At 37.8% G+C, this 25825-nt stretch overlaps 1 protein-coding gene across 12 annotated transcripts in view; it reads right to left on the bottom strand.

Annotated features, from left to right (window-relative positions):
- The window catches only part of RHOBTB1 (Rho related BTB domain containing 1), a 132570-nt gene that overhangs the window by 48134 nt on the left and 58611 nt on the right, over positions 1–25825 (bottom strand). For 7 of the 12 annotated variants that reach the window (XM_054521821.2, NM_001159716.1, XM_024253209.3 and 4 more), the window contains 1 exon segment: positions 24113–24163. The exons of 1 other annotated variant lie outside the window; for it this stretch is intronic. The gene's annotated coding sequence lies outside the window, so the exon portion shown is untranslated. 12 annotated transcript variants of the gene reach the window in all.

Here is a 25825-nt window from a genome sequence, read left to right as displayed (position 1 = left end):
TACCTCTCCACCAGCCCACCTCTTAATACAATCACATTGGGGGTTAGGGCTTCAACATATGAATTGGGGGAGGAGGCAGACATTCACCCTGTAGCACTATCTCAGTGCCTATACACACACCACTCCTTCTTGCCAACCCTCCTCCATTCCTTGTCCGTCTTGCAAATTCTAGTCATTCCTTAAAACCTTACTCAGACATCACCTCCCCTGGAAAGTTTTCCTAACTAACCCTCCACCTCATAAACTAATTTACTTTTTTCTCTGTATCAATAAAGAGTTCTAGGAGAAGCAATTACAAACAAAAACAAATGTACACGCATCCATACACACATTTTTTCCTATATTAACAAATCATGGAATTGTAGCTTGTGAATTTGTGTGCATGTGTGTGTGGTTATACCTTCAAAGTGCCCATTTCATACGCTGAACGAATCATCAAGTGTTTGTGGAGTATAGCTATTTGCTACAGTGCTGGGAATATATGCTTGTACAACATCCCTTTTATGCAAAGCCTTTCTTGACTACCCATCTGGTCGAAAGGTCCCCTAATTTAATGGTGACTCTCTCTGAGGGCCACCCATCAGAAAAATAGGGACAGAGCCAAATGTGACCTTAGTTAGCCTGGTCTCCTCTTCAAATCATTTCCCTTCCTTTGGTGGTACCCCAACCCAACCTTCAGTCTTTGCCTTGATGACCTTCATGGTGTTCTGTCCCTCTCTTATGAAAGAGACTCCCAGGAAGTTCTGCGCATGCCCACTCCCTCACTCACAAGACACCTAGAAGACCTCTAGAGTTCTGCCCCCATAACTCGATAACTCAGGGCACTGTGGCTGATGTACTTGTTTGCTCAGACAGGCGCACTGCAGTGTAGGGCCACTAATTGATTTCAGGCAAGCGTGCAAGACTCCTCTAACATTAGAAATTCAGAAATTGAGATGAGTGGGTAGGAAGAGAGTTATCATTTGTCTAAGAAACCCCACTAGGGGTCTCCTAATTGCTGTGAATCATCCCGCCATTGGAATATGCTGCATTTTATCACTTACACTATGTCTCTTGTTATATTTGCTATTTCTTTTCTTTTCTTTTCTTTTTTGAGATGGAGTTTCACTCTGTTGCCAGGCTGGAGTGCAATAGCGCAATCTTGGCTCACCACAAACCTCCGCCTCCTGGGTTCAAGCAATTCTCCTGCCTCAGCCTCCCGAATAGCTGGGATTATAGGCATCTGCCACCAGGTCTGGCTACTTTTTTATTTTTAGTAGAGACGGGGTTTCTCCATGTTGGTCAGGCTGGTCTTGAACTCCCGACCTCAGGTGATTCACCCACCTCAGCCTCCCAAAGTGCTGGGATTACAGGCGTGAGCCAACATGCCTGGCCCTATATTTGCTATTTCTATCAAGGCATGGTGAGCAGTCTGCTTAAAGACAAAAATTGAAGGCCCATGGTGGGACCTTTGTACTCTTATCTCCATTTAGCTGTTCACAGACAGTCTGAATGATGCTATTGCATGGACACTACATTTTCTTATTCCTCCCAAAAGCATATAATCTGAACTTTAAGAAGTAATTTAGCTCAGCCATTAAAAAATACTAGTGCAACAAATTTTAGTGTATTCGAAGAGTTAGCCCTGAAATAAAAAACTGAGAATGTTATATTATTGACAGGAACAAAAGGAAAATGTTAAGAGTTGCATAATAACTATAGCCAACAGCCAAGTTTCGACTGTGCAGTTTTCATTATTCTGAGCTTTTAATCAGCAGTTGTAGGTAGGTGGGAGCTGTTTCATACATAAAATAAACATCTCAGCTGGCATAAAGAATGGACCCAGAGCCGAGAAAGAGATGCAAGGGCTGGGCTGGACTTTCCTGAATCAAAACTTCACAGAATTATATCTCCAGGATAACATTGCCTTCCACCATTTAAATAAACAGAATTCATTGTTGTAATCAACATTATTTTTTCAATGGACTGTTTTGATTAAAAAAGAAAAGAGTAAGTAACAGAAAGGATGCTGCATAGAAGTCTATGGATGCAAATACTACAGAACCACCTGCTGATATGAAAGAAGCACTTTTTACTACATCTGCTTATGATTCTCACCAGGGCTCTATGACAGTGGAGACCCACAGAAGATCGTGCTCTCTATGCTTTTAAAACTCAAGGTCAGTGGGGGAGATGAACCAAGATTAGAAACCAACCTTCTTTTCTACCTTATGTGCTGTTCTTAATAAACATTGCCCTCATTGAAAAAATAAAGAAAACATTTATTTCTTGAAAAAATAAACCAAAAATTTAAAAGATGCATGAAAATTCCAGGGCAGATTTCAAAACCACCATAAGTGAACTGTGTGCTGGGTTCAGACATATGGGTCTACTTTCTTCTACAAATATGCCAGGGAACCTCTCCTTTGACAATTTGCCTACGTCATTACTTCTGCTCAAGGGCCGTTTCCTCATGCCCTTAACTCACCTGCTGAAATTGTTCTCCACCTGTGGGACTAAGGCAGTCTTAATTAAAAAATTATATGCTAAGCACTGAATGAGTGCCAGGCCTATAGGTGTACAGCGAAAAGCAAGCCAGGGGTGGTTCACAGTCCAGTGGAAAGAAACAAACAGGTAGACAAATACATCATCACAAATTTGAGGGGATCCTTGAAAAAAACCAAAGGATGTCGAGAAAAAATAATGGATGGGAAGCCTGAATGGCAGACGGGGTGACCTCTCTGAAGAGGCCTCATTCCTGCCATTTGGAGAATGAGAAGGGCCCAGTCAAGAGACGGGAGAGGAAACAGGCCTGGAGAGCCCGAGGGAGAGGAAGTGGGGAAGCGGGAAGGCTAGAAAGGTAGGTGGGGATAGATCATACTCAGCCTTTCAGGCCATAGTCAGGAGTTTGGATCTTATTCTAAATGCAGTGAGAAGCCACTGCAGTGTTTAAGCAGAAGTGTGGTAGGTTCTGACTTGCTTTTTTTTTTTTTAAAGTTTTGTTTCATTTTGTTTTGAGTCAAGGCTTGCTGTGTCACCCAGGCTAGAGTGAAGTGGCACAATCTCGGCTCACTGCAACCCCTACCTCCACCGGGCTGAGGCCATCCTCTCACCTCAGCCTCTGGAGTAGCTGGGACTACAGGCATGTGCCACCACGCCCGGCTAATTTTTTGTATTTTTGGTAGAGATGGGGGTCTCACTATGCTATCCAGGGTGGTCTTGAACTCTTGATCTCAAGTGATGCTCCCACCTTGGCCTCCCAAAGTGCTGGGATTACAGGCCTGATTTGCTTTTTTTTTGTTTTTTTATGAGACGGTGTCTCACTTTGTTGCCCAAGCTGAAGTGCAATCACGTGATAGCTCACTGCAACCTCTGCCTCCTGGGTTCAAGTGATTCTCTGCCTCAGCCTCCTGAGTAGCTGGGATTACTGGCACCCACCATCATGCCTGGCTAATTTTTATATTTTTGTAGAGATGGAGTTTCACCATGTTGGCCATGCTGGTCTTGAACTCTTGATCTCAGGTGATCCTCCTTCTTTGGCCTCCCAAAGTGCTGGGATTACCAGCATGAGCCACCATGCCTGATCCTGATTTGATTTTTAAAGGAATCCCCAATATCACTGAGACTGCTGTATGTACAAAGAACATGTCATGAGGGCAGGGGTGCAATGGCAGAGGAATGGTGAGGAAACCCTAAGTTCTCCAGGAGAGAAAGGATGGTGCCTCTGACAGGGCAGAATCAGCAGAGATGCAGCCAAGTACAGATTCAAGTCACATTTTGGAAGAAGACACACTGCAAACATCCTTCCTTTGCACTGTGTCTAAGGGGGTTTATCAAATTCTGATTTGTAATACTGATTATTATGTTTATATGCATTCCACTTCCACCCCACTGAGATTATAAATTTTTGGCAACAGAAATTGTTATTCATCTTTAAATCCTCAAATCTTGTCACAGTGCCTGGCCTATAGGCAGCTTTCAATAAACGTTTGTTGAATTGAATATAAAAATACAGCCACTCGACCTTTCTTAGAAAACCTTCCACCTGGGGCTGGCAGAGAACTTGCATGCAGCTATCTCTGGTGACTGATCATTAAGCCCTGTGGCCTCGAAAGCAGCAGCATGTGGCTAAGCCTGCAGTTGGTGAGAGGAACACCTTGAGGGACATCTGTGTGGCCCATCACTAGAGCAGTGTTTGACAGATGTCATTGCACCAACCATTGCTCCCTAACAGGAAGTGCATCAGTAACCATGGGAACCACCAGAGACCAAGGACCACACCCTTTCACCAAATGGGAAGGTGGTGGTGGGGAGGAGAGCCCCAGTATGTGCAGGCAGGAGGGGCTTAGGATTGGATTGGATTTAGAAAAACAAACGAGTGCTTGTTTATTTTGTTCTAGTTTCTAGAACCGATTTATAAATCTTAATAATATTTATATATAAGGGTCTCATAAAGTTCTCATCCACTTTTAGACTTAAACATCCTAATTCAAGGGATTCTCAGCGCTTTTTGGTGAGTCACTACTTGGCTAGAAAAGAAAGGAAAAAGGGAGGCACATGTACCCATTACACATGGATAATGATTTATAACTAATATGAAAGGGGGTCTTGAATAAACGAGTTCACTCTATGCCCAAAAGAGCCACATCACAAAATGCAATTAGCTGCACTTCAAGGCAAGATGGCAATGAAGGCACTGATGCCTTGAACCCTCCTCTACCATCATCTCTCTGCAAGTAGCCTTAGTCTGCATGGAACCTCTACAACAGTACCAGAAACTAAGCGTGAAAAGTAACCACACACCAGAAACTGGAAGGATTTCTGCCAAATTCACTTCCATGGAGCCAAGTGATAACACCACTGATGACCAGCAGACTGCCGTGTCCACAGGGAAAAGAATTGGCCCAGGAAGTAGGCAGACATTCTTCACCACAGATGCCCACAATCTGGAGTAATGAGAGCCACACTGACTTGGGACAAGGGTGAAGAAAGAAGGGATGAGGAAGAAGGTTTTCCAGTGGCTCCAGTAGGAAACCAGCCTGCTGCTATCAGCATGGAGTAATCTTGCTGACCATCCCTTGCTGAGGATGGACCAGGTAGAGAGAACAAAGTATGGAAAAAGATTCTCTCTGTTCTGCTTTTGCTTCCTCCAGCCCACTCAACCAGACCCTTTCAGTTTTGACCCTATGATAGAACTGATTGATCTTGTGGGGTTAATGCAAGAGGGATTCAGGTGAGGGGGTGCTGCCTCTTAAGACTGAACATTAGTATAACTTCCATGGTCACATTCCTCACTGTTGTCCTTAATTCACCCTCAAAGGTTCTCTCAACTCACATTATATTGAGTAGCTTTGCTTGTCTGCTCTGGAACTGGGTGACTTCCTGGGATGCTATCATAGAGCCCTACCTTGATCTTTCACAGAGCCTATGGTTATCCAAGCATTTGGAATATACTTCAGTCCTTGGCCTTTGTGAATCCTTTTGTGTATGGATAGTGTAAACAGAGACCATTCAACATATGACCTATTAAAAACCTTGAAGCATAGACATGTAGAAGCAATTACCTAAATGCACAGAAGAAAGGTGTTCCACTTACATAAACATGCTATATAAAACAGCAGAAGAAAAACTTCAAACATCTGATTCATGTACTTAACCATGTAAAAGAAGATAATGTACATTTATAAACTAATAGCAGATGAAATTATAAGTAGTTAATGGGACAAGATAAAGAAAGACCACGTACAAATGAAATACAAGGTCACCAAATTGAAAGCCGTGCTGGCAACAGTACATAGTAGACTTGAAAATGTTGTAAAATTAATTAGTGAGGTACAGGTCAAGCATAAGAAGTTCTCTCTAAATACAGAAGCAAAGACAATTTTTCTTCATCTTTACTCACGATTGACAAATAAAGAGACTGACTGTCAAAATGCAATCTCTTGAACAGTATGCGATATGGTTTGGTTGTGTCTCCATCCAAATCTCATCCTGAATTGTAGCTCCCCTAATTCCCATGTGTTGTGGGAGGGACCCAGTGGGAAATAATTGAATCATGGGGGTGGTTTACCCCATACTGTTCTCGGGATAGTGACTAAGTCTCACAAGATCAAGATCTGATGTTTTTGTAAAGAGTTTCTGCTTTCACTTGGATTTCATTTTTTTGCTTGTCTGCCTTTCACCTTCCACCATGATTGTGAGGCCTCCTCAGCTACATGGAACATGAGTCCATTAAACCTCGTTTTCTCTATAAATTACCCAGTCTTGGGTATATCTTTATCAGCCACGTGAAAATGGATTAATATAGTATGTGTTCCTGAGGAACTAAGGCGCAAAGTGTGATTTAATAGAACAAAATGTTCTCACTACAAAAAAGAGGAAGGAGCAGGGAAAAGCAAGGAGGAGAAGAAGGAGGAGAAAAACAATGGAAGACTCCAAATCTACGTTTTTTTTTTTCAGTAAAATGTTTACATATCAATGACAAATAAATTGTATAAGAATCCCATTTTATCTTATCAAAATATCTCCTAAAACTAATGGACACAAACCCTCTCCATAAAGAAATAATGATATGAATGACTATAAATTTCACCAAGATACTATTTGAAGACGATTTTAAAAACACATAACAGAGCCTTAAGGATGGAAAAAGGTATTCCATGCAAATAAAACCCCCCAAAAAAGAGCAGAATTAGTTATATCTATATCAGATAAAATAGATTTCAGGAACAAAACTGTAAAAAGAGACAAAGAAGGTCATTATATAATGACAAAGGGGTCAATTAAGCAAGAGGATATAGCAGTCAACACTGGAGCATCCAGACATATAAGGCAAATATTATTAGAGCTAAAGAGAGAGAGAGAGAGAGACCCCGATATAGTAACAGCCAGGGACTTCAGTATCCCACTTTCAGCATTGGAAAGATCATCTAGACAGAAAATCAAGAAAAAAAAATCAGACAATCTGCACTATAGACCAAATGGACCTAACAGACATCTACAGAACATTTCATCCAACAGTTGCAGAATACATATCCTTCTCCTCAGCACATGAAATATTCCCAAGGATAGACCATATGTTAGGCCACAAAACAAGTCTCAAAAATTAAAAAAAAATTATATCCAGTATCTTTTCTGACCACAATGGAATAAAACTAGAAATCAATAACAAGAGGAACTTTGGAAACTATATGAACACATGGAAATCAAACAATATGCTCTTAGATATAGTTTGGGTATTTTTCCCTGACCCAATCTCATGTTAAATTGTAATCCCCAATGTTGGAGTTGGGGCTTGGTGGGAAGTGTTTAGATTATGGGGGTAGATCACTCATGAATGGCTTGAGCCATCCTCTTGGTGATAAGTGAACTCTTGCTCTCAGTTCACACAAGATCTGGTCATTTAAAAGTGTGTGGCTCCTTCCCTACCCTATGCTCTCTCTCTCTTGCTTTTCCTCTGGCCATGTGACATTCCTGCTCTCCTCTCACCTTCCACCATGATTATAAGCTTCCTGAGGCCTTTCCAGAAGCTGAGGAGATGCCAGCACCATGCTTCATGTAAAGACTGCAAAACCATGAGCCAATTAAATCTCCTTTCTTTATAAATTATTCAGTCTCAGGTATTTCTTTATAGCAATGCAAGAAAAGACTAATATGCTCCTGAATGAACGTTAAGTCATTGAAGAAATTAAAAAGAAACCTTAAAAATTTATTGAAATAAATGAAAATGCAAACACAACATTCCAAAACCTATGGAACACTGCACAAATGGTACTCAGAGGAAAGTTTATTGCAATAAATGCCTGTATCGAAAAAGTAGAAAAACCTCAAATAAACAACCTTATAATATCTCTTGAAGAACTAGAAAAGCAAGAGCAAAGTAAACCCAAAATTAGTAGAAGAAAAGAATTAATAAAAATCAGAGCAGAAATAAATGAAATTGAGATAAAAATAGAAAAAATCAACAAAATGAATTTTTTTGACAAGATAAGTAAAATGGACACATCTTTAGCCTGACTAAGAAAAAAAAGAAGACCCAAATAAATAAAATCACGTATAAAAAAGAGATGTTACAACTGATACTGCTGAAATTCAAAGAATCATTAGAGACCATTATGTATAACTATATGTCAATAAACTGGAAAACCTAGAAGAAATGGACAAATTCCTAGACATATGCAACCTACAAAGATAGAGCCATGAAGAAATACAAAATCGGAATAGACCAATAGCAAGTAACCAGATTGAAGCAGTAATAAAAAGTCTCCCATCAAATAAATGGCCAGGACATGGTTGGGCGTGGTGGCTCACACCTGTAATCCCAGCAATTTGGGGAGCCAAGGTGGGCAGATCACTTGAGATCAGGAGCTCGAGACCAGCCGGACCAACATGGTGAAACCCCGTCCCCCGTCTCTACTAAAAATACAAAAATTAGCCAGGTATGGTGGCACATGTCTGTAATCCCGGCTACATGGGAGGCTGAGGCAGGAGACTCACTTGGACCTGGGAGGCAAGGGTTGCAGTAAGCTGAGATCGCACCACTGCACTCCAGCCAGGGCAACAGAGCAACACTCTGTCCAAAATAAATAAATAAATAAATAATTATGGACAGGACCTGATGGCTTCACTGCTAAACTCTACCAAACACTTAAAGAAGAATTAATAGCAATCCTACTCAAGCTATTCCAAAAAATCAAGAAGGAAGGAATACTTCCAAACTTATTCTATGAGACCAGTGTTATCCTGATACCACAAGCAGAAAGACACAACAAAGAAAGAAAGCTACGGGCCAATATATCTAATACACATAGATGCAAAATTCCTCAATATAATGCTAGCAAATCAAATTCAACAACACACTAAAAAGATTATTCATCATGATCAGGTGAAATTCATCCCAGGGATGTAAGGGTGGTTCAACATATGCAAATCAATAAATGTGACACATCATCTGAACAGAATGAAGGAAAAAAACAATATGATCATTTCAATAGATGCCAAAGCAGCATTCAATAAAATTCAACATCCTTCATGATAAAAATTCCCAAAAACCTGGGTATGGAAGAAACATATCTCAACACAATAAAAGCAATATACAATAGACTGGCAGCTAGTATCATACTGAATTAGGAAAAAGTGAAAGCCTTTTCTCTAAGATCTGGAACAAGACTAGCATGCCCACTTTCACCACTTTTATTCAACATAATACTAGAAATTCTAGTCAGAGTAATTGGACATGAGAAAGAAATAAAGGACATTCAAACTGTAATGGAAGAAGTCAAATTATCCTTGTTTGCAGATGATATCTTATATTTAGGAGACACTAAAGATCCCATAAAAAACTATCACAACTGATAAATAGTAAAGTTTCAGGATATGAAATCCGTGTACTAAAATAAGTAGCATTGCTATATGCCAACAATGAACAATATGAAAAAGAAATCAAGAAAGTAATCCAATTTATCATAGCTAGAAATAAAACAAAATGCCTAGGAATAAACTTAACCAAAGAAGTGAAAGTTATCTACAATGAAAGCTATAAGACATTGAGGACACAAAAAATGGAAAGATACTCCATGTTCATAGATGGGAAGAATCAATATTGTTACAATGCCCATACCACCCAATGCAATCTACAGATTCAACTGACTCAAGTGTTAATCTCCTTTGGCAACACCCTTACAGACACACCCAGGATCAACACTTTGCATCCTTCAATCCAGTCAAGTTGACACTCAGTATTAACCATCACAGCTATCCTAAGCAAAAAGAATAGAGCTGGAGGCATCACATTATCTGACTTTAAATCATACTACAAAGCTATAGTAACCAAAAAAGCATGGGACAGGCATAAAAGCAGACACATTGACCAATGGAAGAGAATAGAGAACCCAGAAGTAAATTCCCACATTTACAGCCAACTTATTTTTGACAAAGGTGCTGAGAACATACATTGGGGAAAAGGCAGTCTCTTCAATAAATGATGCTGGGAAAACTGGATATCCATAAGCAGAAGAATGAAACTAGATGCCTGTCTCATGCTATATACAAAAATTAAATCAAAATAGGTTAAATACTTATATCTAAGACCTCAAACGATGAAACTATTATAAGAAAATATTGAGGAAACACTCCAGGACATTGGGCTGGGCAAAGATTTCCTGAGATCTCACAGCAAAAATGGACAAATGGGATTACATCAAGCACAGAAAAGGAAACGATCAATAAAGTAAAGAGACAATCCACGGAATGGGAGAAAATATTTGCAAATTACCCATCTGACAAGGGATTAATAACAAGAATATACAAGGAGCTCAAACAACTCAACAGAAAAAAAATCCAATTTAAAAATGGCAAAGGAACTGCATAGATATTTCTCAGAAAAGGATGTACAAATAGCCAACACATATATGAAAAAATGCTCAACATCATTCGTCATCAGAGAAATGCAAGTGAAAACTACAATAAGATATAATCTCACCCCAGTTAAAATGGCTTTTATGAAAAAGGCAATAATGATTGCTGGTGAGGATGTACAGAAAGGGGAACCCTTGCAAGCTGTTGGTGAGAATGCAAATTAGCACAGCCATTTTGGAAAACAATATGGATGTTCCTCAAAAAACTAAAAATCAAACCATCTTATATCAGTAATCCCACTGATGGGTACATATCCAAAACAAAAAAAAGAAAATCAGTATATCAAAGCGATATCTGCATTCCCATGTTTATTGCAGCACTACTTACAATAACCAAGATATGGAATAAACCTGTGTCCATCAGCAGATGAATGGATAAGAAATCCTGTTGTTTGAAACAACATGGATGGAACTGGAGGATATTATGTTAAATAAAATAAACCAGGCACAAAAAGACAAATATTTCATGTTCTCACTCATATACAGGAGCTCCAAAAAATTTGAGCTCATGGAGGTAGAGCATATAATAGAATGGTGGTTAGCAGAGGCTGGAAAGGGTAGTGGAAAGGGGGGCAGAAAGGGGATGGTTAGTGGGTAAAAAATACAGTTACATAGAAGGAGTAAGATCTAGTGTTTGGTAGCACAATGGGGCAACTATAGTAAATTAACAATAATTTATTGTATAGTTAAAAATAACTAAGAGTGGAATTGGAATGTTTCTAACACAAAAAAAGGATAAATGCTTGAGGTTATGGAAACCCCAATGTACTAGTCTGTTCTCACATTGCTATAAAGAATTGAGAATGGGTAATTTATAAAGAAAAGAGGTGTAGCTGACTCACAGTTCTACAGGCAGTACAGGAAGCATGGCTTGGGAGGCCTCAGGAAACTTACAGTCATGGTGGAGGGTGAAGGGGAAGCAAGCATGTCTTCACATGGTAGCAGGAGAGAGAGAGCAAAGGGGTAAGTACTACACACTTTTAAACAACCAGATCTCCTGAGAACTCCAATATGAGAATAGCAAGGGGGAAGTTTGCCCCCATGATTCAATCACCTCCCACCAGGCCCCTCCTTCAACATGTGGGGATTACAATTGGATATGAGATTTGGGCGGGGACACAGAACTAAACCATATCACCCAATTACCATGATTTGATTATTACACATTTTATGTTTGTAGCAAAATATCACATATACCCCATAAATATGTACAACTAACATGCATCCATAATAATTGAAAATGAAAAATTAAAAAAACAGATTCTTGAAAGAAAAAGGATATAATAATACATTTCTGACTTGGGCCAAATGGATATTTATATGAAAGCAACATAAAGTTGTTCTTAGATATCAAAGACTCAGGTCAAAAACACAAGTTCCCTTAAGGAAACTGCTCAAAGATACTAGCCAAAACACCTAGAGACAATTGAAAATTAAATACTAAAAACAAACAAACAAAATGCATCCAGGCTTTAAAGAACTAGGGAAACTAAAGCCAATAAAAATGTAAGATCATCCTACATAGTTAGTTTGAATTTAGTTACAAAATGGTATAAAAAAATTATCTGCCAGAGATAATCTAGAAGGTTACAAAAGGCCAATTCATAGTAGAAGTAACATGAACCTTCATAGAACAAAAAGCATATAATAAAATGAAGAAAACTTTTTAAGTATAAGGAGAAATTCACAACAATAACAAATATATGGGACAAAAAATCAGAATAAACCAATGTCAGATTAAGAAAGTGAAAATAAACAACATATGGAGGGTCTGAATAACAAATACTAAGGCTAAATTAATAAATAACCCACATTTTTTAAACCTATAAAAAGACAGCTTTCTTTCAAGTGTTCTTGGCACATTTAAAAAGCTGACCACATACTGGGCCATAAGGTCCCAAATCCCCCAAAGTGTAAATTGTTGTCAACCAAATTCTCTGGCCGCAAAGAGGTAAATGAAACAATTGAAAGAAAAAGCTCTATAACATGAACAAAAAATCTCAACCCTTGGAAATTTAAAAAATACTTTCTAATATATCCATCTAAGATAATAATTTTATAAATGTGAAATGTTTTAAAAGCAAATATATTTACCACATCTTTAAGAAAAAAAATGAAAACAACCTATGAGAAGTGAGGGAATGATTAAGATACTTGCTAAGTGATTTTAGGCAAATTAATCTGTCGGAGCCTCTATTTTCTTATCTGTGAACTGGGGATAATTATCTCCTTCCACGGGTTGTTGTGAAGATTATATTAGATAATGCTTGTGAAATATTTCAATCTCTGTGCTTGGTATCAAGAGAACATCAGTAAGTCTTATCTATTAAGATTGTCATAGAAGTTATGCTTATGATGAGTTTGCAATAATCCAGAGAAATGCTGATATTATTGAGGGGAAAGTGTGGAATAGTAATGTGAAATACATTCGACTGAAACAACAGTAAATAAGTATGTGTAACCCAAATAAAATTGGGCCTCATGCATTCACATGAAGCCCTGTCTTAGCACAGTGACATAGCAGAAAGAAACACAAACTGATTCTTAGAAAGCTGTGAACCATGTAGCTGCTTATGAATAGAGAGGCGTGGCTTACCTCACCTATTATGCATCTTACAGTGAACCTCCTAAAAAAGTCTCTTTGAAATGTTTCCCTCTGGAGTCTCAACTTGCATGGGAACTTCTCAAATCTGTCTTTCTGCCTCTCAGGACCTGGGATCTCTTCCCTTCAGGTTCTTCTTCATCCCTTCTTACAGGGCTAGCCATCATTCTCTGCTTGTCTTATTTGCATTCCCATCCATTATACCCTCCGACAAATAAATGAATCTTTCTTGGGACCTACCCTTTTTTAAGGGGGTTGGGTTGGTTTTAATATGTGACTATTTAACGTTTAATAACTGTATCTCTGTCATGTAACAGGAAGCAACATTGACGTCTTCCCTCTGCAACAACAATACATGAGAAACAAAACAAACTGGAAGGAAATACGCTAGAAAACAACAGTAATTGTTGCTGGACAATGAGGCTATAACTTGTTCCTGCCATTTTCTACTTTTCTTTTGATTCCAAATTTTCTACAATGCACGTCTTACTTTTTTAAAAAAAGTGAGATAAAATCCACATGCTACACAACTCATTCTTTTAAAGTATACAATTCAGTGGTGTTTATGATATTCACAGGGTTGTGCAACCATTCCTGCGATCTAATTCCAGAATATTTCCATTATCCCCCAAAGAAACCTTGTACCCACTAGCAGTCATTCTTTATTCCCGTTCTCCCCAGCTCTGGCAACCACGAATCTACTTTCTGTCTCTACAGATTTTCCTATTCTGGACACTTCATATAAATGGAATCATGCAATATGTGGCCTATTGTGTCTGTCTTCTTTCACTTAGCATAGTATTTTCAATTTTCATCCATATTGTAGCACCTTTCACTACTCCATTACTTTTTATGGCTGAATAATATTCTTAGACATATTACTTCTATAATGAGAAAGATGTTTTAGCTTTTTAAAAAACTAATGGGTATATTAAGTATAACCCTTGATTGTCACTTCTACTAAGAGTACACTTATACAACCCAATAATAATACATGATTTTTGATAACACATAAATTGTTTTTTCAAAACTATATGTATATATAAAGCATAGAGAGCCTGCTAAACCTGTTTCTTTCTCTGACTCAAGCTCTCACATAAAAAAACCCCCACAGGAATCAAAATGATGTTTTTCTGAGTATCAGACACAGAAATTGAACCATATAAAAAGACAGCTGTGGATATTCAGGACAAACACATACAATTCTATCTCAAACAGAAGATGAAAAATTCTTGGCTTTGAAATCTTGAACATTCAAAAGGAATACTTATGGTAACTGAAATGAGCAATTTTAAAAAACTGGAAACAGGGCACATGAAATATTCTGTGGCAATCAATTGTAGTTAAAGATATTCTAAGCTTAAATCAATATAGCATAATTCAGTTTTACATTCATTAAGAAGAAAGTAGTTCCAGATTTGTTGGTATGCATGCCATGTATGTATTTGTGTACCTGGAAATCACAAACACATAAATATTGATGTACACTCAGTGCCCAAATTTAACGTTGTAATCTTTACTTAGGCAGACTTCTACACATTTTCAGTGACAAGGGAGACACCTTGATGTAAGCTAACAGTAGCTAGCTCATATAAAGTAATGGTTCAGGCAAACATAGAATTCTGTAAATGAAGGACTTACCCTGGACATAAAACGTGAGGTGTTTCAAACACACTGAGGGTGGAGTGGGGTGGTGACCAGAAGTAGGGCACTGGTGGTGTACTGGTTCTTGATCTAGGTGCCAGTTACACAGGTATGTTCAGTTTGCAAAAAGTCATCAAGCTGTACATTTGTGATCTGCATACATTTCTCTATGTGTTATACTTCAATACTTTCTTAAAGTAAAAAAAAAAAAAAAAAAAAGACAGAAAGAAACAAGAAACTCTACACATGGATTTTGGAGGCCCTATCATCCTCATGGGGGTGGGGCTCAGCTAAGGGCTGGATCGGGAAGCTTTGTCAAGAATTAATAATCAAAATATTGGTCAAATCTTTAGAGATGGCAAAGATGTTCATGATAAATCTTTAAAAAAGATTTAAAAATTTACAGAATAACACCACTCCTTAAAAATTATGTGCCTAAATACACACAAAAAGATTGAGATAGAGATATACTAAGAGCTCATTTGAGAAAGCTAATATCAAGGCTGTAGACTATGGGTGTTTAAAAACCCATATTCATGAAGAAAAGTCTCCACTACCTTCTGTAGTTAAGTTACTCATTGAAAGCATTCTCTAAAGATGTTACCAGGTTAGCTTCTGAAGCAGCAGCGTGACCACCTGCTGTGGTCTTCTGATACAATGACAATCAAGCAATTGTATGTAAACATTTATGAGACTATCATATGCTCGTTAGGACTAGGCTATGCTTTGATTCAGGCAAACGAAGAAACTTTTTTCAGGTTTTCACAGCAACGTTAGACCATAAATGCAAACGTGCTGGTGGAAAATTAACCAGACTTCTTAAGATCTCTTACTTTATTTGAAGTTATTGGCTAATAACAATGAATAGTTTCTAGCTAGTATTTTTCAGGGCATGTTCCTATACCTTCCAACTTTAGGTAGAAATTATTACATGAAAGATTGTACAATTTTAAAAAGCAGGATGAAGCACTGTTTGTGGAAGTGGAAAATGATACCAGTCTGTAGTGCGACTAGAAATTTTAAGGCAAAAGACTTTAAAATGTCATAACTCTCATCCAATTTTAAGGTTTTATTCCTGGAAAAATAATAAATGTATAGAAAAAGATTTCATTTAAAGGATGTTCATCGGCTGGGCGTGGTGGCTCACGCCTGTAATCCCAGCACTTTGAGAGGCCGAGGCAGGCAGATCACAAGGTCAGGAGTTTGAGACCAGCCTGGCCAACATAGTGAAACCTCGTCTCTACTAAAAATATAAAAATTAGCTGGGTGTGGTGGCACGTGCCTGTAGTCCAAGCTAGTCGGGAGGCTGAGGCAGGAGGCGGAGGTTGCAGTGAGCTGAGACCACACCATTGCACTCCAGCCTAGGTGAGAGTGAGAATCCATCAAAAAAAAAAAAAAAAAAAAGAATGTTAATCATCATATCACTATTTGTGGAAACAAAAATAACTTTAGAAGTCCAAACACAGGAGATGGATTAAAGAAAAACTAATATATGCCCATCAAAAATGTGTTATAGGAGTACACTCATTGTTATATTAAGATGATCATGAACAATCTTTAAATTAAAAAAGATTTAAAAATTTACAAAATAACATCACTCCTTAAAAATTATGTGCCTAAATACACACAAAAAGATTGAGATAGAGATATACTAAACTATTAATGCCAACATCTTTTATAGGATAGGATTATAATTCATTTTAATTTTTTTCATTTTTCTCATCTATATATTTCATCTCTTCTATAGTGAACATGTGTTCTTTGTGACATAAAGAAATTTTACAAAAAAGAGGGCAAGGAGGTAGGAAAACAAGGAAATAAAATATTTTCGTGTGTGAGAAAACATTCTTCCTTCGTTATGTGAAATTAACATCTACTCTTGAACTTCTCTCTGTGTGCCTTAAGAACTTTATGTGAAGTGCGTTTCATATGGTAGGGAACAGCCTTGCTGCTCCTGGAACCTTCTTTTCAATCCTGAGCAGATGTCCCACTCATCAATATATCATCTTGGAGTTCCTTGTTATTCAGCTCCCTTTACTTATATCAAAGGAACTAATACCTCAATAGGCCCAACCACAAAACCTACATAACCCCTCAGCATAGAACAATGCAACAAGGATACACCTGTTGAATGCTAGGTACAGGAACAAGACCATGGGAAAACATTCTCTAATCTTTCCAGATCAAGTCATGAGACTTTGAGAGATTTCAGTAGTCATGACAGAAGAGAGTCCCTGGTCTACTTCAAATAAATAGAGTTTAAAGAATATTAGAATCTGATATAAGGGTTCATTGTTGACTTTTGTTTGATACACACAAAAGGAAACAAGCTCCTTTACTTGAAGCCTCTTTCCAGGAGCCTTAATGATCAGCTGCCAAATTTAGCCTTTGGCTCCAGGTCCACTGTGTCTATTATTCTCCCATGCTTACTGAAGTGAGGCCAAATCTCATCCCTGTTTAGAGAGAACAAATGCAGATACCTTGACGAAACGGAGAGCTGGTGAACGTGTATTGTAAAGAGCCAGGAGAACATACTTTAATGAATGGAAGCACATGGGCTTCATTGCTTATGTTTTAAAAGTACATTCACATGAAAGGATCAATGGCCGTGGGCATGTTATATGAGACATAGAGAGGAGGGGAAGATATAGAGACGGCAGTCAAGATTGGCTGCTCATTAGACTCACTGGGGGATTTGTTTTGTTTTGCATACTGCTATCTGTACAAGAATGTTCTTGGCAGCACTATCCAAAACAGCCAACAACTGGAAACAACCCATCAACAGTAAAATGGATAAAAAATAATACATTGAGGACTATTTATACAATGGAATATTATACACTACTAAAAATGAATGAACTACTGCTACATACATTATGGATGAATCTCACAAACATAATATTGAAGCCAGGCACAAAAGAATACATAGGATATGATTTCATTTATATAAAGTCCAAAAGCAGGCAAAACTAATTTATGGTATTAGAAGTCAAGACAAGGGTTACATTGATTGGGTAGTGGCTGGATAGGGGCATGAGAAGGGCTTCTGGGTGCCGGTAATGTTCTGTTTCTGTATTTAGGTGCTGGTTATGTGAGTGTGTTCAATTTAGGAAAACTTTTTGTTATACACTTGTAATTTTTTTTTTAAATATAAGATATACTTCAATAAAAACGTTTTTAGTTCAGATTCCTGGGCCCTAACATGGATCTACTAAAACTGTAGGCTCTAAGTTCTTTGAGGTATTTCAGTGTGAAGCAAGGTTGGGAACTACTACACCAGATGATCTATATGATCTGTGCAGAAGCCAGCCCCTACTAGCCCACAAGAACTAGTTGTTAAATTTTTAGGAATTTTGCAGGCCCATTAGTGCCAGTATTAAAAATTAAACTATATAAATTTACAGTTAAATAAATTATACTAAAAACAAAGATAATAAGTACTCAAAATGCATCACTTTCTAGTTATTTCTGTTTACTATTAACTATATTTTCAGGCTATTCATGCCAATTTTATCTATATGGTGAAAGTACAATATAATGGTGTGACACTGCATCATCTCTTTCCAACTCTGTGCTCAGCCACATCAGTAGCTTGAAATTGGCCACGGTGGGCGTGTTTACACCACAGAAATCAGCAGCCACTACCAATCAGGGCTTGCTTTATTGTTCTAGATCTAAGAAAATAACAGTGTTAATAATGGAGATTAAACTTTAAAGTGTGCTATATGTGTAGGTGTTAAAATATGAACAGTACATTTGAAAAATATTCTTTCAGTATTAAAATTTATCATCTGGTTCAGCAAGGAAGTGATTCACATCATGGATGAATGAGTAGAGTTCTGACGTATGTCTTTGATGTTTCACTTTTGTCTTACTGATTAACATAAAGGAAAATACCTGAGAGCATTTACATGGGAGCTGCACCCCTTAATCAACTGCAACATAGGTTGGCCTATGAATAGAAGAGTTCTGCAAAAAACAACAAAGGCATTCTGTGAGACCCAACTGGCTATATTGAATTTATAATAACAAGTATTATAGAGTTTATTATTATTTGTAAAGTGTGTACTACATATTCTTTATGTCATTAAAATTTATGTCAATTTGTGTGTGCACATACATGCATTTTACTTTTTTCCAGGAGAGCTGGTTGATTTACCAGGTCATCACCGCCTACATCCCTCCTATGTTTAAGATTCCATGACTCTTTTATGATTTAAGAAACAAGTAAATAAAATAAGGTGGTCTGGTTATGGCCTATTAAGCATGAATTTCAGCATAAGATATAGTAACCACTATTCTTTAGAACCTCATGACTCAAAGTGTGGTGCACAAACCAGCAGCACTGGCATCAATGGGGAGCTTGTTAGAAATGCATAATCTCAGGCCCCATCCCAGAATTACTGAATCAGAATCTGCACTTTAACAAGATGCCCATTTTTGTTGTATGCACATGAAAGCTTGAGCACAGCTCTAAAAGCAATTAATTCCTTGGTAAAAATAAAAACTTACATATAATCAATTTGAGATTAGTAGATGGTTAAGGACAATATAGCAGCGGGTGAGTTCTCAGCACCTAGACCCAGTTCAGCCACTTCATAGCACTGGGAAAGACATATACTTGCTACTTCTAAATTTGAAGAAGGACATCCATCTTGCAATATGCATTTACCAAATGCTAAAAGTGAAATTGCACCACCAGGATAATATAGTCTATTCTAGGCCACTTGGATTATTACTAAAAAAGGAAGAACAGGTACAAGTATTTAAAAAAAAAATCAAAGCCTTAGCTTTCCTCCGCATATGTGATGAATTGGACGTGTTGGCAAGAACTCGGTTCCAAAAGTCCAAAGCAGGGCAGCAAGTGCCACATGACAAAATGTGGCAGCTGGGGAGAGGAGTGCACAAAACACTTCCCAGCGATGTAATTTAGGCCAGGGTAGTTATCAAGTGCTGCAGATGAAATGGGGAAATTGTGGTGTTTATGCTTTTCCTATCAATATATCAGTCAGCAACATGAGACAAAAAGAAAAAACAGGAGCAGCATACCTCAAATACTCAATACTACAGTGAATTGAAATGAAGGTAGGAAAGTCTCACGTTTCAAAATTGAAAGCAAAAATTTTCTACTGGCAATAATATTCTCTGGAAATATTTCTTAGTTATCTGGCTGGAAATAGTGGCTTTGAGATACAAAGTTCCATGTAGAAAACATGTTAGCTACTTAGGAACAGTGTCTGGAAGAAAATGAGAGCCACAAATCTGCAAGAGAAGCTTGGTGTTAGTTTGCAGCAGAAACTAAGGCAATAAAATAATTCAATGCAAGTAAACTTTGGCAACCTCAGAGTGTGAAGAAAACAAGTGTAATGGAGACTGGGCCACTGGAACCCAGAGAGACCACTCGGCCTGTTGTGTTCAAGAAAAAAAGGTTCCTATAACCATTCCTTACAATATCAGAATTCAAATGACTCCAGTAAATTTAGAGACAAAAATGATACAACTGCCTAATATGTTAAAACGCTTTCTTTCGAGATACTCTAGGAAGGCTAAGAAGAGAGCTAACCCTTATTGAGCACCTACTATGTGCTTTACATGCATGAGGATTTTATAACATCCTCATAACCCTCTGAGAGGGGAGGGGATACTGTTCCCATTTTACAGTTGAGGAAAGTAAGGTCATATTTCACCTAAGTTGCATAGTTAATGAAATGCCAGAGTTTGGTCAAAATGAAAAAGCATGGAACAGATCACTTAAGAAAGACAGCTTGGAAGGGTTTATGTAACAAAGACAGCTTAGAAGGGTGTTATGTTTTGAATAAGAGAAAAAGACTATTTTATCTCAGCACCACTGAAGATAAGTGAGGTTTCTCCTAGTACCCACCATACCTTTACACGACTGGAATTCTTTTATCAGCATTTCTGGATGTACCTTGGGTTTCAGATGTATATCATACTTGCTAGTTGTATTTCAGGCTACATTGGAAGATTTAGAAGACTTGGCACTTTTCAGGCAGTGTTATGTAATGGAACTGGGCTCTGGCTTGGACTTGGAAGCCTGGGTTCAGTTCAGACTGTGTCACTTATTAACTATGAGAGTAGTCAAGTTACGTTGTTTCTCTGGGTGCCAGTGTTTTCCATCCACATGAGGTTGGGCTAAGTATCCTTAATAAGGACATTCCTGGCTCCATGATTCAACTCTCTATGACTCAACTGTTTAAGATTGTGACAACTTCCATCAAAATACATTTAAAATGACCTAAGGAGTTAGCCAATTTATCCAGGCAAAAATGTTGTGTAGTTCAAATTTAAATACGAAATTTACAAAGTAGAAACAAACCCAGAAGAATAACTTCTATACTCCAACATCTGCAAGAGTAACCTGGAATGAAATGGTTTAAAGTGTTGTTTTTTGGGGGGGGGTTGTTTAGAGCAAATATATATTCAAGTTCTTAGACAGTGTTGGGTGCAAATCCAAGCTCTGTTTCCTAGTAGTTCTTTAAAATCTCTGAGTTCCATTTCTTGCCTCTGTAAAATTGGAATTGATAATGAATATTAGCTGTAATTTAGTTAACGTGTTTGGCATCTAGTAGGGGCGTAAACGCTAGTTTATTGTTATCACAGCAATCATTAGGGGTTTGGTCTACAGTTGGGTACCAATTCAAAGGAAATTTCTCCACAGAGAGATGGAACCTGAGATCATAGCCTCATTAACGCTGGGAACTTGCCATTAACCTGTGTCTACGCAATAAGTAAACTTAGGTGCAGAGTGGAGACATGTAATTGCTTTCTTCTAGACCTACTGGCATCGCTTTCTCTGTAAAACTTGCTAATTCGTTCTTTAGTGGATAAAGCCTGATCAGAGGCATGCTGATGTATTTGATGACAGAGCTCAAGAAAGTATCTGAAGACAGGAGTGTCCTGGGACATCTGGAAAAAGTGGCAGTCATACTCACACATCCATTATTTTTGGCGTCTTTTTGCCAATTTTCCAATTTCTGTCCTATGGGCACAAGAAACAAAAGGTGCCAGGAAGAGGAGGAAGTGGGTTCTATTTGTTTACAAACTAAAAATAAAAAAATTATGTTGCTAACAAATAACTAATCTGTAAATATCCCATCCACTGGAGTGACTGCCTCTTGACCCTTCCCTCAAAAGCTTTCCCTTTCCTTTTCCTCCTCCCTGCTGCCCACACACTCGCCCATCTCCCATCCTTGTCTACACACACTTTTTGGAACTCATTTTTCCCTCCCTCTCCAAGTTTTGTTTTGGTATTGTGATGTTGGTGGGAAGCCTGGCGGAGAAGAGGAACAAAAGAACCACATTCAAATCACCTATGCTCTTTAAACCCTAAAACATGGAGCCAAAGGGAAACGTGAATGGCCTATTTTCTAAAAAGAAGACCAAGAGAAAGTTTTAAACATTTCTCTGTTTTCTTGAGCAAAAAATGGCAGAATTTCAAATGTTTCCAGCCATTTTTAAAGAGGTAAGTCATGCATACTAACCAAAGCCTCATGAAGTTCAAAAGAGAAAACAAATGATTGCTAAATGATTATTATTAGAGATACCATGCTAATTCCTAGATCTCTTTTGTTCATAACATTATATGATTCAAAGTATAATTTTAGTGCTTTATAGATTTATGGTTGCTTTATTGATATTTTTATTATATACCATTATCACAACTAATCATGTTGATGAGGTCTTGGCCTGTAATGGGATCTTCCCAATAATAATAGTGCTGTTATAGAATGTGACCTATTTTGTAATGATCCACTATATAACAACTTTTACAGGTCAGACGTGTTATAGGACAGCTTATAATATCCCTTTAAATGCTTAAAAAATATCTTCACTAATTAAGATTTTAGAGCTATTAGCTTGAGTGGGGGTTATCAGTACATTAAAAAAGATGATATCCTAAGGTTTGCTTTAATAATTTGTTCCCCATTTCATTTTTTAGTACCCCTTTATATAAAATTAGCTAAGAAGGATTAACAACTGTTACAAATTACTCTATAAAAAGAAAGAGGGGAGAAGGGAAGTAGGGGAACAGAAGAGAGAAGGCTGTTAATTCAGACAAAATCTGAAAAAGTCTTGCTTAATATTTGGTTGTTATCAGGACTTTGGTTAGGATTTATATATTATGTATCCAAATCCATCTATGTGGTGCCTTTCAGACAAACTGAGGTTCCAGGAAAAATCCAGTACTTTTAAATGTCATGCCAAATTATGCTTTCTCAAAGATGCTGTGCAGATTCGAACAGCTCACAATCTTAGGTTACCATGCTTGTGAAGCAATAACATCTTTGAGTTTGAGATACTGCAGTTTAGCGGTTCTGGATGACTACATCATCTCTCCTTGTTGGGTTGGAATTCTACATTCTGTCCTTTCCCAAACTCTCACCGATTAATCATCTATCCAGACAAAAAAATGTGCTTGGAAATTTTTTTCATGCATATATGGAATTGCAAAGTAATTCCACAGAGTGGAAAATGCTGAACTTCTCATAAATGTACCATTGATCCCCAATTCAGCTTTCTGGCAAGTATAATCTTGATTTATTCTCTATTGTTGCATACCTGAATGTTTAACATCTTGCCTTTTAAATCTTCCATAAAATCTTCAAGGCCAGAGACCCCACAATAAAAACTTTCTTATATCTTTGACAGTGTCATGCCAGAAAGTACACATGAATACTTACAATTTCACCAATTTACTTAAGAGAATAGAATTTATTATTTTGCAACAGCTGGGCCGTTGTTGTTATATGTGCTAGTAATTACCAAGTTATCTTAGACGAGTCACTTAACCTTCTTTGTCTTCAGTTTCCCTACTGGAAAACAATTTTTCAACTAGAGAGTTTAGGTCTTAGAGTAAGACAAAAACTTTTTTAAAAATCCTATTTGTGCCATTTAATAGAAGTAAGAATTGAACATATTATCTAATGTCTCTAAACTTCCAACTCCTCACCTATAGTTTGGGACTCAAGACAGTGGTTTCACCTCCCAGAGATTTTTTTTTTCTTTCTGAAGCAGAATAAGAATATTAATATAAAGAATGCAGCACATTACCTGAACCGTGATTCATGCTCAATAAGTCAATTATTATTATATCAAGTTTCTTCCAGCCCCAGAGTGCTAAGATTAGGATAGAAGTAAACCCTCAATTATCAAGCATCCAGATCCCCAGTATTCTCAACCGTGGGCACCATTCTGATGCTTAAAGTGAAAAATAAAAAGTCGTATGAAGGACAAACTGGTTTGAGGCCCATATTTGTACCATTGTACTCCCAGAGTAAGCAATAATTTTAATAATCATTGAACTTATGACATTCATAACTGAGTCATAAAAAAGTCAAAGACAAAATTTTTAAAAGACAAATGATTAAGAAACCTGTTCTGAAATGCATGCTCAAAATTAGACACAGAATGTTACCAATCTATAGTCATGGGTTTGCACAAAGACACTGACCTGGCTTGCTGGAAGTGAAGAACAGAACACTCTGCTCACAGCTGGACTTACCTACATAAAAGAGAGAAATACTTTATAAATTCTATTGCCTGCCAGGAGTACTTGGGGAGCCACTAAAATTTTCAACATATGTTGTTTTCTTTTTTCCCCCCGAGAAAGGGAAGAATCTGCTTTACTTTTGCTAAGTGCCAGTGTTAATGTGGCATTTCTTTGGGTCAAATACATCCTGAAATAGCTAGGTTAACATTTTGCAGGATTTGTGAAAATATATTTTTGAGCTCTTGGGACGATACCAAAAAAACAAACAAAACAAAACAAAACAAAACCCTAAAAACATTTGGCCACAAACCGATAGATAACAATGAAAATCTTACAGGCATTTTACAATACAGAAGTCATAGATGTGGTCATCCTATTCAAAATAGCATTTTTAGACAATATAATCATAATTAAAAGACCAAACAATTTTGTTTTTTCCTGTTGTATTTGTATAGCTTATAATTTGTATTATTGAGCCAATAACATCAAACTGTTACATGTGTTTCTATTTCCACCTGTGTGATCATACAGCCTGCGTTATGCACTTAAAAAATTTTACACTACCTTCAAACTCTGGGAAAATAATAATGGGCAAAATTAGTATATTGACTATGATATTCTTGCTTCCTAATGATTTTCCAAAGCCTTCTGCACTAGGATCAACTGGTTAAACCTTTTCCCCATTAATATGTCCAAATATGATTCAGGAATCTCAGAGGAAACCGTGTTTAATATAATAATTTACTGCCCACTCCACCTGTGGAGCAGAATGCGGACATTATTTATACTGAAAAGAGCTTGTGTTTATTTTCTAGCAACCAGTGACTCTCTTAGGCATCTACAAGGTTACTGGAAATGAAACGTAGTTCCAAATTTCTAAATACGGTTTGTAAACAAACTTACCAGAGTATGTCTAAAAAGGTCTAAGGCTTGCTAAGACCAAACAAACAGCCTATTGACTATTTACTATCTGCTGCTCGTCAGAGGGCTTATACAAAGATGAAACCACTGATAACGGTATTTTTTTTTTTTTTTTCTGTTTAGAGTATGTTAGTGTAGAACGTACACCACAGCAGCGGTTGGGGGTGGGGGAGCCCCAAACCAGTGAAATCTCAAGCTGAGCGTCTGGCTGGAGTTCAACAAGGCTCAGTGAACAGCACAGGATGGGGAAGTTCAAAGTCAGGGCGACTCTTCTGGTCTTAACTTCCTAGATTTTCCTAGATCTGGGTGCCTCTGTGTATATATTAACCTTCATGGATTTTTGCCCCCAGCAATTGTGTACAGTCAGCTCCAAAGGCACAGCTTGTGTGCTAACGTGCAAAGCCAAGTCAAAACCCTGTGCTTGGCGCTCCCTTCTAACTTTCTGGCTTGTCCAAGTCTAAATATTGACATTGCTCCTCAGTTGAGATGTTTGATACTGCTGGGGATGGAAACGGTGCAGCTAACAGTAGGATCTAATGATATATTTCTACATAGTTGCCTTCCACTTCTTTTCGGGGGGCAGAGGGCTGGATTCTCCTGTCTGCACATCACCCCTTGGTTGTTTTCCCCAAAGCTGAGCACACACAGACAAGGTAAGGTGCTCTGCAAGCCCCTCATGGCAGCTCCTCCTGTTGTCACAGCAACTCACAACAGACTCCATAGACACGGGGTTGCGGGGGAGGGGAGGGGAGC

The sequence above is a fragment of the Pongo abelii genome, chromosome 8 (assembly GCF_028885655.2).
Source record: "Pongo abelii isolate AG06213 chromosome 8, NHGRI_mPonAbe1-v2.0_pri, whole genome shotgun sequence".
NCBI lineage: Eukaryota > Metazoa > Chordata > Mammalia > Primates > Hominidae > Pongo > Pongo abelii.
This window is presented reverse-complemented; position numbering and strand designations above follow the sequence as displayed.